We start from the raw sequence: 13,327 nt of genomic DNA, 5'->3' as shown, positions 1-13,327 counted from the left end.
CAGTCTGCTTATTAATTAAAATTTGAAAAAATAAAAATTTGTGTTTTAACTATATTTATGCTTGAGAAAGTAAAGTTTTTGCTTTCTGTAACATTTATTTAATGTTTTAGGATGAATATTTTTTCTTGTTCAAATCAAGCATACAAGACTTGTTAATTTTATGTAAATAATATGGTCATATTTATTTAAATTATATGCTTTATATGAATGGTTGAATTATATTTATTGAATTATTTGTCCGGTGAATGAAATTAAGAATTTGCTCTTCAAGGCTTAATATTCGATTCAAAGACTTTAAAAGAAAGTGTTTCTTTCTGGTCTTTCCCGCTGTCAACCGGCAAAAAAACAAAACAAACCAAAGAAAGCTGATCCTGATTGGTCCTCTTGCGTGCATTCGAAATGCTGATTGGCTCACATAAAGAACCTTATAGAGCCAAGCTAGAGTTTGACTGTGTAGATAAAACCTTTTTTGTTTTTTAAATTAAAAGTCTTAAATGTAAACAACTTATACAAAAACATCACATAATGTAAATGAGTTGTCATTTAATAAGAATATGTGAATTACTCAATTTTGACAAAAATGTCAGATAGAAACTTAAGTCTAAGGTGACGATTAAGCTCATTCTCATGAACATAATGCAAATTCTTAGATTCAATAACCTTATGTAATATATTATACACTGATTATTTTTAAGGTAAGTGGTTGTAAACAATTTATATGGGCTGAATTTAAACAAACAAGTTAATAGTAGTAATGTTCGACTTTTTTGTTTGTTTAAATTCAGCTTATATAAATAGTTTGAAACATTCTCCTTCTTTCTGTATTCTAATTTAAACAAATGTATTACAGTGATAAAAGTGTCTGATGGATGACAGTAAAGACACTTTTAAGGGGAAATTGCATCAAGACAAAGCATCCTTTAATGGATCTAAAACAAATTATATCTCTGCATGCTTTTGGAAGGAAATATGGACGTGAGCAGCACTAAGCATGTAAATAAGTACACCCCTCAGAAATCTATCTTTTAAATTCATGTTTTTAATAGGAAGTTATACAATATTATATTTGTGCATATACATTAGATTAGTCAGTACTGAAGCTAAATCTGGAGCTCATCTAACAAAATAACTTACAATAACGGTCCAAAAACTAGTACACCCAAATGTATGTTCTAGTAAAATATTAAATACAAATAAAAAAAAGAGGCAAAATCAAGAGAAGTGAAATTTTGTAATTTTTTTGCAATGTATTATCTTTCCATTTCTAAATACACTGTAAACGATTTCTGTTGTTTTCACAGTATTATACTGCATTTCTCAACAGTTTTTTACTGTATAAGCTGTGCACAGTGTGTTACTGTATATATTGTTGTTTTCACAGTATAATAATGTATTTTCAACTTTTCTATACTGTGAACATGGTTAACAGTATGTTACTGTACATTTTACAATGAATTTTGGGGGAAAATCAGTTACTGTGCATCTAAATACAGTACTGCAAATGACCAAGAACAACTCCACACACCATATATTATGATTTTTATGTTTATTTATTTTTGACAAATTATTTTGTGAAGTAAATAACCTAACCAGTCTCGTCAGACTGTTCAGTGCATTAAACTGTCCCCTGGTTTTCCATTTTTGGGTGCACTGCACCTTCATTTTATAAGGTAACACCGAAATATTAAATAATATTCAATAAACATAACTTTGTGCTAAACCAAAACGTAAATTGAAACAAAAATAGTTGATTCATGTAACCAAAGACTGTTAAACACACAAAATGATTCCAAAGTCAGCTTAAATGTCAGAGTGACCAGCCTGCATTAGACGGATTCATGAATATTGGGCGCCCATGTGGGCCACCGTAGAGGTCCCATAATCTCCGCATTTTCAAAACAACATTTTAAAATACGCACTATCTTAATACATAAACCACAGACTTGAGTTTAAAACAACTACATTCTCGCATGAAAAACTGTTAAAACTTTATTTCATAACACATTTATTATCGAGCCATCGAAGACAGGGGCATGTCTCAATAATGTCTAGGCCGATTAAAGCATGAGGTTTGCCGGATACATGAGTGATGGTGCGCCGTCAACCCCTGGAGGTCAGAATCTCCCCTATCGGCAAAGCACACTTAAAATTAGGCATGATATCTATAAACAAACCACAGATTTGAGTTTGGAAGAACTACATTCTCGCATGAAAAACTGTTAAAACTTCATTTCGTGATATATTAAACGCAATATTTATGATGTGATCTGGCTTTTCTCATCCTCCATTAGCCTACTACTGCTTGTTGGTGTGAAATGAATTCTGGGAGAAAACAATATTAATTCTCAAAACACTTCAAGCGAACCTTATGTCAGATATATGTAATTATTTTCGCTGGTAAAGTGAACAAAAAAAACAATATTACTATTTAATCAATATCACGTTTGCACTGGTTCGGTTCAGCAGTCAAACGACACCGAATCGGATTGAACCGGATTGAACCGTTTGCTCGGTTTATGCTTGAATTATTTTAACACACGTGTTCACAAGCATATTCAGCAATATGCACTTAGTGTATAAATGCGTATGGCCGAGCAGTATAACGAAATAGTAATGATTCATTGTTGTGTCTTACAATAATATACTAAAAGGTTTTAGGCGGATTCGACTCTTTACTGTTCTAAGGAGCCGATATATAGAACCGAGCTGACTCGATTCGACCTTCACCAGGCAAGCAACGGCTCTCCTTATTTGAAATCCACCTGTCGCCTTTTCTTCCTGTGAATTCATCCTCGGTAAGTGTTTCAGAGTCAAATTATGTCCGTTAAAGGATTGTTTTGTGTATATTTCTGTGTAGTGTGTGTAATTTAAAATAATTAACCAAGTTACCTTAGTTGTAGGTTCTTATGTCACGTAATTCGACGCCAGACCGTGATTGTAGTGTTTGCGAGGTACGTTAACTTAGATAACGTAACATAACGTTAGAGTGAGTTTATATTGAGTGTGTTTTTGACCATAGTAACGTTACCTGATAAAAAAAAAAACGTAACTTTTACTTAGTGTTGTTAACTGCATTTTCTATTTCAGCACAACACTGAAATGAAGGCAAAGTCACCATGAAAAGTTAAACGTTTAACGTTAAGGTAAGCTCTGGTCTTCACGTGGTCATTATGACTAAGTTATCATTATGGTTAAATTTGTAAACTGTAAGTTAGTTATTTAAACTAAACTCACAATGAAACAAGTCTAAACTGTTTTATTAAATTGAGCTGATAATAAAATTCAGTTGATGTCTTTTAAGCTAACGTTAATATAAACATAATTCATATTAATTGTCTATTTCTCACTGGTTAATGAGCTCATTGTATAGTGTATCATTAATTGTACATTTTATTTTTGGTGTTCAGGTGTAAGGAATGATTTGTATACAAATTTATTTTAACCTCACACAGATTGGTATGGTTGTACCACAAATTTAGATTATTAAATGTTAAGTCTTATTTTACTATTATTATATGTATCTTTTTTGCAGCTACAGCAATTGATGTTGAAAAACTGATGCTACCAATCTCTCCTCACTTAATTATTTAAGGTAATGTTGATGTCTTCCTCATTTTGTAGATTTTGAGATATCAAGTTCACAGATTTGTTGAGGAGTTTCATGTACAACCTATTTTTCTTCTTCCAGTAGCGACGCAGTGGCACAGTAGGTAGTGCTGTCGCCTCACAGCAAGAAGGTGGCTGGTTCGAGCCTCGGCTGGGTCAGTTGGCGTTTCTGTGTGGAGTTTGCATGTTCTCCCTGCGTTCGCGTGGGTTTCCTCCAGGTGCTCCGGTTTCCCCCACAGTCCAAAGACATGTGGTACAGGTGAATTGAGTAGGTTTAGGTTAAATTGTCTGTAGTGTATGAGTGTGAATGAGTGTGTGTGGATGCAGCTAGAAGGTCATCTGCTGCATAAAACAAATGCTGTATAAGTTCATTCCACTGTGTCGACCCCAGATTAATAAAGGGACTAATCCGAAAAGAATGAATTAATTAATAAAACAACCATGGCTTGGCTGTTTGGCTATCAAATGCTGAGTAAAAATTAGACACATATTTTTTACTATAACTGTAGTCTTTGTATTTATTAGCAATTTTACTAGGCGTGTTTTTTTTATTTTTATTTATACGTGTCTTGACTTTTGTCATATTGTCCTTCTAGCTCAGATTGTGATGGACCTGGAATGCGACACCAGTTACTCCTAAGTCAAGAACCAAATAAAGCACAGATGTGGAGGGATCTGCAGCTAAACTAACTGGAGGAAAGGAACCGTTAGGTAAAAACACCTGCTTTATTTAGATCTGAAGTATTTTATTTGGCATAGAGTATTATTTTTTTATTCTTATTCTAATTTTTTTTATGTATATATTGATTAGAAGTCATTTAAATTGTACAATAAATGATTGAATATAAAATATCATCTACATGTCTTATTTATTATTGTCTTAAACAGGGGTGCTCAACCCTGTTCCTGGAGATCGACCCTGATCAAACATAACTAAACCAACTAAATAGTATCTGAAGGAGAACTTGGTAATTAAAGACTGGTGTGTTTGATCAAGGTTCCAGGTGAGCTCTGCGGAAAGGTAGATCTCCAGGAACAGGGTTGAGCACCCCTGATCTAAATGCTCAAAAATGCTGTTTCCAAGGCAAGGTTGGATGTAGTGCAGAAATAGATTCATTAGGATCAATGCTTAAAGTAAACGTTTACTTCTCTCTGTAGACCAAACATGCTTAGTATCCCACACATTTTAATAAATTATTTATTTTGGTTACTTTTACATCTATATATGGGTAAGCAAGTATTTAATAAATAAAATAATTTTAAATCACTTGACTTAACCAAATGACTCTATTACACTAGCTGCTGGGAAAAAAACCATGTAAAATAACAGATTTTTTTTTATTTACAGTGTGGGTGAACATACTACCTGGATGTCCAACAAAGGCTGCACAAGAGCTCATTTGATGGCACATATTCTGTCCTGTCTACATCTCTGACGACCTGGAAGTGCTTCAACATCAGTGAGTAATAAATCTTCATATTATCATGCATTCAGGATTTCTTTGAGCCTATCTTTAATGTTAGTTTGTAATCAGCAGTGACTGTTTTAAAAAAATAGGTATTTAAATTATTCTTAAGGTTTTACTGATGCTGTGCACAGTAACCTCATGATGATTTAATTTGAGGAAATGTCACTGGAGAGGTGTTCGTAAAAAAAGAAAAAAAATTGAACAAAATAACTCTAAAAGATTTATTTGTCTCACTGACATGCCATCACTGCATATTGAAATACAATAATACGAATTGATCGCAGAATATTACCACAAACATTTCATGAAGTAGACTGCTTGACTACTCTTCAGTTCTCTGCTCAACTTTAACACATTTTGTCGTGTCGCTGCGCCTCTCGGCAGATTTTGCTAAAAATGAGTGCTTAGTGATTACTTTGTTTTATGCGAACCAAATGTCAGTAACTCATCATTAGCATTATTTTAAAAAATCACCCAGGGCTTTCATGTTCTCTAACGCAATCTTGTCTGTAAGTTAGAAGTGGATTTATATGTGTTAAAAGCTTAAAAGTACTTGATTAACATTTGTCACATTAAAATAGATTATTTTATTTAATTATTTATTTTAAATATGTAGCCTCTTAAGGTCAGAATAAACTGTGTTCACCCCTCTTAAATCCGTGGAAGCGCTAGTAGAGTGATCATGGAATCAGATATTCAAGCTATACAGAGTCAGATATTAAGTTAAGATGAGACTTTATTTTTTATATACCTGTGTGGATACTTGACTAGTTTTGACTTGACTGATCTTTTCCCCATTAAGGTTAGTGTAATTGTAAATTGACAACAAACTATTTCGCCAACAAAAACGATAAAAAACAGTGTTTTATATATATATATATATAAAACAGCAGTGCGGTGTTTGGTTTCTGAATGAATGAAATAATTTGAGGCATGATTAGTTTTTACTCCAGTGATTGATTTTGCTTGTCGTTTTTGCAGGATCATCATCATGCTGCTGCCCTTTTTTCACTGTCCCTTTTCCACAACAGCATTTGGCCTTCATCATTTCCTGTCTTGTAGCAGTATTTTCACCTGTTTTTAAAATTGTAAAAATTTTTTGATGCATTTATTGTTGACTGGTTTTAATTATCAATTGTTCATTAGTGTTCTGTTGCTCTGTTATATTGAATAATTGCTATTGTTTCAGTATGGTTTACACAATAAACTTTTATTGTGAAGTTAAAGTTTCAGTTTCTTTATTTTTCTTGTATTTCTTGAACAGTTTAAATATCACTGTGCAATTTTTTTTACATTTTTACTCATTATAAAGTAGCACTAATAAATACAATAAAATAACATTTAATAACTGTAAAATACTATACAGTAATAATGAAAGTAACGTTAAAATACCGTAGTTCTGCATGGTAAAAATGTACAGTAAAATACTGTTTTCAGTTTTGCAGTATGTGCACCACTACTGTAATTGGTGTTACAGTAAAAAAAGAAAACAGTAAAATGATGTATTACATTTGACAGTAAATGTAATACTAATGTAATTAGTATTACAGTAATGTTACTGTTTTATGAAATACAGCAGCTACTGGATAATTGTTGCCAGTAACTTACTGTTAATTTAACAAGAAATCGTTTACAGTGTATGTTTGGTGACTAAAGTATTATTTTAATAAATATATCTGTTTAATAAATCTGTTTTGTTTAAATGCACCAAAATACATTGCCAACTGTATATTCACTGAGAAATGCATAAAAAAATAAATTTTCAAAATGGGGTGGACTCAATTATGCTGAGCACTGTATATCTTATAAAGAAAATCGTGCACAGAGTGACTAATGATTACAGTAAATGGGTGTTGCTGGAAATTCCTGACCTGCTATCAGAGAAATGTTTTGAAAAGAGAAAGATGGAAATACATTAACATGTGCTATAGATCTCTTATGGGTTGTTGTAACTCTGCTGAAATGTTGGATTGAATCTGAGGAAATATATTCCTTAGGGAAGAATGATGGCATTTTGATGGAGAGGGCTGAAGTGAAATGGAGAGAGCTGCCGTTCCAGAGATTCAATCTGGCAGCTAATTTAGAAACGTGACTCAAGAACATTCAGGCTCCTCCTTGAGGCTACTTTTGGAGCACAGTGGGGGCTTTTAAAGTGACTAAAGTAAACACTGCCGTGGTGCTTTGATTATTCACAAGCTTGAGATTTGCATGCTTAATCAAACAGGACAAAGAGAAAACTTGTTCGGCTGTAATGGAGGATGAAAGGCACTGAATATCTGATAGTGTTTGTTCATTTTTACCAGAAGTGCAGTAGTTTTGCAACACAAATCCTGAATAAACTACAAACTGCGGTCTACTCTTGATATCAGGAAGCTTTTGGAAACATTAAAATTTGTTATTTCTCTTCAGAATATAACCTGCACTTTCAAGCTACTTATTTAAAATGAGCTGAAACTACACAATTCTTGAGATTTCATTGGGACAACTTAAATTTTTTATGTTCAATCCATACAAATTAACTTAATCGATTTGTGTGGGGACAACATGAATGAATTTTGTGAAACCCTGCATTTTTTGTGCCTACTTGTTTTAAACAGTCACCCTTAATTTTTTTCAACCATAATAATATTAGTGAAGGGATAGTTTACATAGAAAAAAATTTATTCACTTGTCCACAACCTAAATTTACTGCTTTCAACCATTTTTCCTGTTTACACATTGAAGAATAAAAAAAAAAAAAAAAAAAAAAAAAAAATATATATATATATATATATATATATATATACACACACACACACACACACACACACACACACACACACACACACACACACACATATATGTGTGTGTGTGTGTGTTGGAGGAAACTCAAACAGGTGTGAAAAGTGAAGGCTGATTGAATTATTAAAAATGTTCATTTTTGGGTGAACTGTCCCTTTAAGAATACAACAACTTAAACTGCACTTTATGGGTTCGGATCAGGGTTGCCATGTTTGCATTACAAAACCACCAAATGCAAATAAAAGTAGCCCAAATAGGCCTATCTCAACTGATTCTAACTTGTATGAACAGGTTTGTGCTGCAATGAGGGAATAAATGTTTATCTATAAGTGTAAAAATATGTTTTAGTGCTAGGTTATGGTTCAGGGATAAACATATAGTTGGGACAGAAGTCTAGGGAAAGTCCCTATAAGTCATAGTGACATAATATATGTGTGTATGTGTGTGTTAAAAATGAACTTCGTCTGCCCTCTTGTGGTTTATTGCAGCATTCGGTTTATGGATTATTCATATATTAACAAAAACTAAAAACTGCGTAGAAATCGAAATCGCTACATTTACAAAATCATTTGGTTTTTATAAATTGTAATCCAATTGTAAAACCAATGTAAACTAAACGAAGACGAGAAATGTTACACTGGCTATAGCTGAAATCAAACACATACATGTGACAATCATATTTTAAATATTCATTTTAAAATATATATTTTTAACTAATTTAAGCAATTTTTTTCGATTGCCTATAACAAAACCACAATGATTAAGCTGAAATAATGGTGTCTTTCAAAATATCTAGTAAAATATAATGTACTTTCATTATGGTGAAGATAAAAAAAATCAGTTATTAAAAATTAGTTAAAACTATTATGTTTAAATATGTTGATAAAATGTTTTTGTGTTAAACTGAAATTGGGGGAAAATATAAAGGGGGGCAAAAATTTAGGAGTGCTAATAATTCTGACTTCAACAGATTTTTTATATATATATATATATATATATATATATATATATATATATATACACACACACACACACACACACACACACACACAGTGGAAGTCAGAATTATTAGCCCCCTTTTGATTTGTTTTTTCTTTTTTAAATATTTCCCAAATGATTTTTTACAGAGCAAGGAAATTTTCACAGTGTGTCTGATAATATTTTTTCTTCTGGAGAAAGTCTTATTTGTTTTATTTCATCTAGAATAAAAGCCGTTTTTTATTTTTTTTAAACCATTTTTAGGACAAAATTATTATATAGCTAATTATATAGCTAATTTTTTTTTCGTTAGTCTACAGAACAAACCATCGTTATACAATGCTTAATTACCCTAACCTGCCTAGTTAATCTAATTAAACTAGTTAAGCCTTTAAATGTCACTTTAAGCTGTATAGATGTGCCTTGAAAGATATGAAGTAAAATATTATTTACTGTCATCATGGCAAAGATAAAACAAATCAGTTATTAGAAATGAGTTATTAAAACTGTTATGTTTAGAAATGTGTTGAAACAATCTTCCCTCCATTAAACAGAAATTGTGGAAAAAAATAATTAAGGGTGCTAATAATTCTGACTTCAACTGTATACATACATATATATATATATATATATATATATATATATATATATATATATATATATATATATATATATATATATATGTGTGTGTGTGTGTGTATGTATGTCTGTATGGATGGATGGATGGATGGATGGGGCACAGCAAGAAGGTCGTGGTTCGAGTCCCGGTTGGGTCAGTTGTCATTTCTGTGAGGAGTTTTCATGTTCTCCCCTTGTTTATGTGGGTTTCCTTCAGGTGCTCTGGTCCCCACTGTCCAAAGACATGTGCTATAGATGAATTGGGTAAACTAAATCGGCTGTGTGTGTGAATGAGTGTGTATGGGTGTTTTCCGGTACTGGGTTGGGACTGGAAGGGCATCTGCTGTGTAAAACATATGCCGGAATAGTTGGTGGTTCATTCCGCTGTGGCAACACTTGGTAAATAAGGGACTAAGCCGAAGGAAAATAAATAAATTAATGTATCTAATATATGTGTGTGTGTGTGTGCGCATGTTTGTGAAATATTTATGTGATTTTTTTTAAATATATAACTTTTTATTTTTTTAGAATCATTACTTCAATTTTCAGTCACCTAATCCTTTATTAATTGTTCTAATAATAATATTAATAATTTTGCAAATTTAAAGAGCCCATATTATACATGAAATAGAATCATATCTTGGTTGTAAGGGTCTCCAACAACAGTCTAATATGCATGCAAGGTCAAAAAACACTTTCATGGTCTTATAATCTGCATTTATTTTTACCTAATTATCCCAGCGACTCCCATATGAATCGTCCAGTGATTCATTTGTTCCCAAACCCCTCCTTAGCGCGAAGCTAATCTGCGCTGATTGGACCGATGACAGTCTGTCGCGATTGGTCGACTGCCTTCAGTCAGAGAGTGAAATGGCCAATAGCCAATCAGCAATATAAAAAGTAATCACAGTTCATACACGCTCCATAGTGTAGGCGTGGATTTTAGCTGCCACACACACACAAAAACACACACACACCTCGGGACGACAACGCTCCCGCTTCCGCCCGCACCCGCCAGGCTTTAGCCTGAGAACCCGCTCCGTTTTCTGCCCGCCGCGCCTTATCCCGCTAGAGCGGGGGAGAACACAACCAAAAATCACCCAGCTATACAGTCCAGACAGCCAAGATGTCTGTATAAACACACACACAGCACCAAGCACACAAAGCTCGCTCTCTCTCTCTCATACGCGCGTGCGCACTAACACACACACACAAGCACCAAGCAGACTCTTTCTTTCTCATTCGCATAGCAATATCTGTGATATTGCTAGACAGCCCGCTCCCGTCCCAAATTAAACCCGTTACCGACCGCTCCCGCGATTTATTCGGAAATTTATTCCCGCGCCGCAGAAATCTGGCGCGGGGACAGCCGCGGGAATGCAGAACTCTACCACGGAGCTCCATAAACAAAGCAGCACGCGTCGCGTTTTTAACGTGACTTTGCACGCGATAAGAGAATATAGCCAGTTAACCTGATACAGTACACTCGGTTACAAGTAACAATTCACAACTAAATACATTTGCAAGCTAGAGTCAACGAGGCAACAACTTTAAACGCACGTACTTACACTTGAGAAAGGTAGGAAGAAACCCATCCTGACGTCCATCAGTAAGTTACTCTTTACTGATCCTTCCTTTAACAAACTCAGATGAAGTATTCTTTGTAGCATGTAGCTTCCAGAAGTTTCCAGTAGTTTCCAACTGCTTGGTTGTAATGCTGAGGTTTCATCTTTGGGTAGAGACTCAATATAATATCCATCTGCAGTGTGACTTCAATCGACCGGCATGTTTGTGTGCGTGTGTTTGTGTGTGTGTGTGTGTGTGTCTGGGTTTCTGCGTCAGAGGGCGGGGCCTCAGGTTTGAAATCTCCCGGGTTTGCGCGTGCACGTGAATAACTTGGTTTCGTTCGTACGTCATGGCGAAACACCTAATGAATCGGTATCAAGGCGACTCGTTTGAAGCACTATGAGTCGACTCTTTTATAGATGAATCAACCGTTTTAAACACTGTATTCTTACAGATTTAAGCCTTAGCTGGATACTTCACTTCACTTAGAGCTGTGTTACACACTACATGGAGGGGAATTTTCAAAAACCCATAATATGGGCTCTTTAATATAACATTATAGATTTTTTTAGGCATTCACCTGTAATGTCTTTGCTTTCATGGCTGCATTGGGCTAAACTTGCTCAGCAAACATTCATTCATTCATTTATTTATTCATTTTCTTTTCTGCTTAGTCCGTTTATTAATCTGGGGATCACCACAGTGGAATAATCCCGCAAGTTATCCAGCATATGTTTTACACAGCGGATGCCCTACCAGCTGCAAACCATCAGTGGGAAACACCCTTACACTCTCATTCACACACTTACACTATGGACAGTTTAGCTTATCCAATTCACCTGTCCTGCATGTGTTTAGACCTTTGGGGGAAACTGGAGCACCCGGAGGAAACCCATTCCAACACGGGGAGAGCATGCAAACTCCACACAGAAATGCCAACTGACCCAGCTGAGGCTTGAACCATGCAGCGACCCACTTGTTGTGAGGTAACAGCGCTAACCACTGCCCCACTGTGCCGCCCTTCTCAGCAAACAATAACAATATATTGAACAATAAATGTAATAAAATTAGTTATTACAATAATAAAGAAAATAGTAAAGTTGATCATTTGCATAACAGTTGCACAAAATAAAAAGAGATACAAATTTTTGAAGGGTGCACAGATTATTGCTGTAGTTTCTTTAATGCTGTATTTTGATAAGATAACGTAAGTGTGTGTGTGTGTATTTGTGTGTTTGTGTGTGTGTGTGCGTGCGTGCGTGCACAAGGGCATTTATTAATAATGACTCCAAACAATGATCCCAGGTGAGTGTGTTTAGCATGGGAAACCTTAAATACAATATTTTCTCACAGGTTTGTGCATGAAAGTCTGGATTTTCTCAGAGCTTCTGTTGCTGGATTCTGGCCAAGTAAAGTTTATGTGCGTCTATGCAAAGTTTACCTGGATATTCAGGCTTAAGCAAAGCTAGCGATAAAGTTCAATGCTCTTTGGACTGTTTATCACATTATGTAAAATGAACTTCAATATGAAATGTGAGAAGATCTAGACTTTTGGCTTTTATCAGTTCACATTGGTCTCTAAAAAGGTTGATTTCATTGCACAGAAGGAACAGAAGACCCATGAGGGAATATAATCAGATTAATTAAACAGGAGAGGAAACTAATGGACTGATAAAATGCCACAGTATATAAACAGCTCCTGTTAAAGAGGGGAATCACAATCACATGTTTTCTTTCTCTCTCTCCCTTTCTGTATGCAAAAAACATATCTCAAGCATCTACATTGTAAAAAAAAAAGCTAGATTCCACACAAACAATTTGTGAATCAAGTTGCCTTACTAGTTTTTACTAATTTATGTAGATTAAACATAAATCATTTAGGTTGACCTAAAAACCCTTAAGAATTGTGTTGTTTCAGTTTACTTTATATAAGTAATATGAACAAACAGCCAACTCAATTTTTTAAGTGTGGAATTTAACAATATTACATAAGTATAATCTTTAATAAAGAAGTCCCTCAAAATTTTAAATTATTTGTCTTGCTGTAAATTTGTTGCTATATCAAGCTTGATCAATAAATATCCATAAGCATTAGCGATCGTTCACCCAAAAATTCAACTAATGTCATGATTTACTCCCTTTCACAAGCTCCTAAACAATTAAACACGAAACAATGTTAGAAACTGATAACCAGTGACTTTCATTATAATTTTTTCCCTACCATAGATGTCAAAAGTTCAGATCTAATTAAGTTCAAGTTCAAAATACTGTATTTTGTGTTATTCATAAAAACGACACTCATACAGACT

General features: G+C 34.1%; 1 protein-coding gene and 1 long non-coding RNA gene across 4 annotated transcripts in view; one reads left to right on the top strand and one right to left on the bottom strand.

Moving 5' to 3' along the window:
- Positions 1–13,327, bottom strand: part of si:dkey-11p23.7 — a 60,573-nt gene that overhangs the window by 26,287 nt on the left and 20,959 nt on the right. The gene's annotated exons all lie outside the window — the stretch shown is intronic.
- Positions 1,829–6,301, top strand: LOC147840394 (uncharacterized). 3 transcript variants are annotated; one of them, XR_015511973.1, is made up of 8 exons: positions 1,829–2,795; positions 2,895–2,951; positions 3,088–3,143; positions 3,533–3,592; positions 3,689–3,865; positions 4,203–4,317; positions 4,955–5,066; positions 6,057–6,301. It is a non-coding gene; the product is annotated as an uncharacterized LOC147840394 (long non-coding RNA). The 3 variants fall into 3 exon arrangements; XR_015511974.1 differs by lacking the exon at positions 2,895–2,951; XR_015511975.1 differs by lacking the exon at positions 3,533–3,592 and having other exon boundaries at positions 2,665–2,795.

This window comes from Danio rerio, chromosome 16 (genome assembly GCF_052040795.2).
Source record: "Danio rerio strain M-AB ecotype USA chromosome 16, GRCz13ab, whole genome shotgun sequence".
Classification (NCBI taxonomy): Eukaryota; Metazoa; Chordata; class Actinopteri; order Cypriniformes; family Danionidae; genus Danio; species Danio rerio.
The sequence above is the reverse complement of the archived record's forward strand: the minus strand, read 5'-3'. Positions and strand labels throughout refer to the sequence as shown.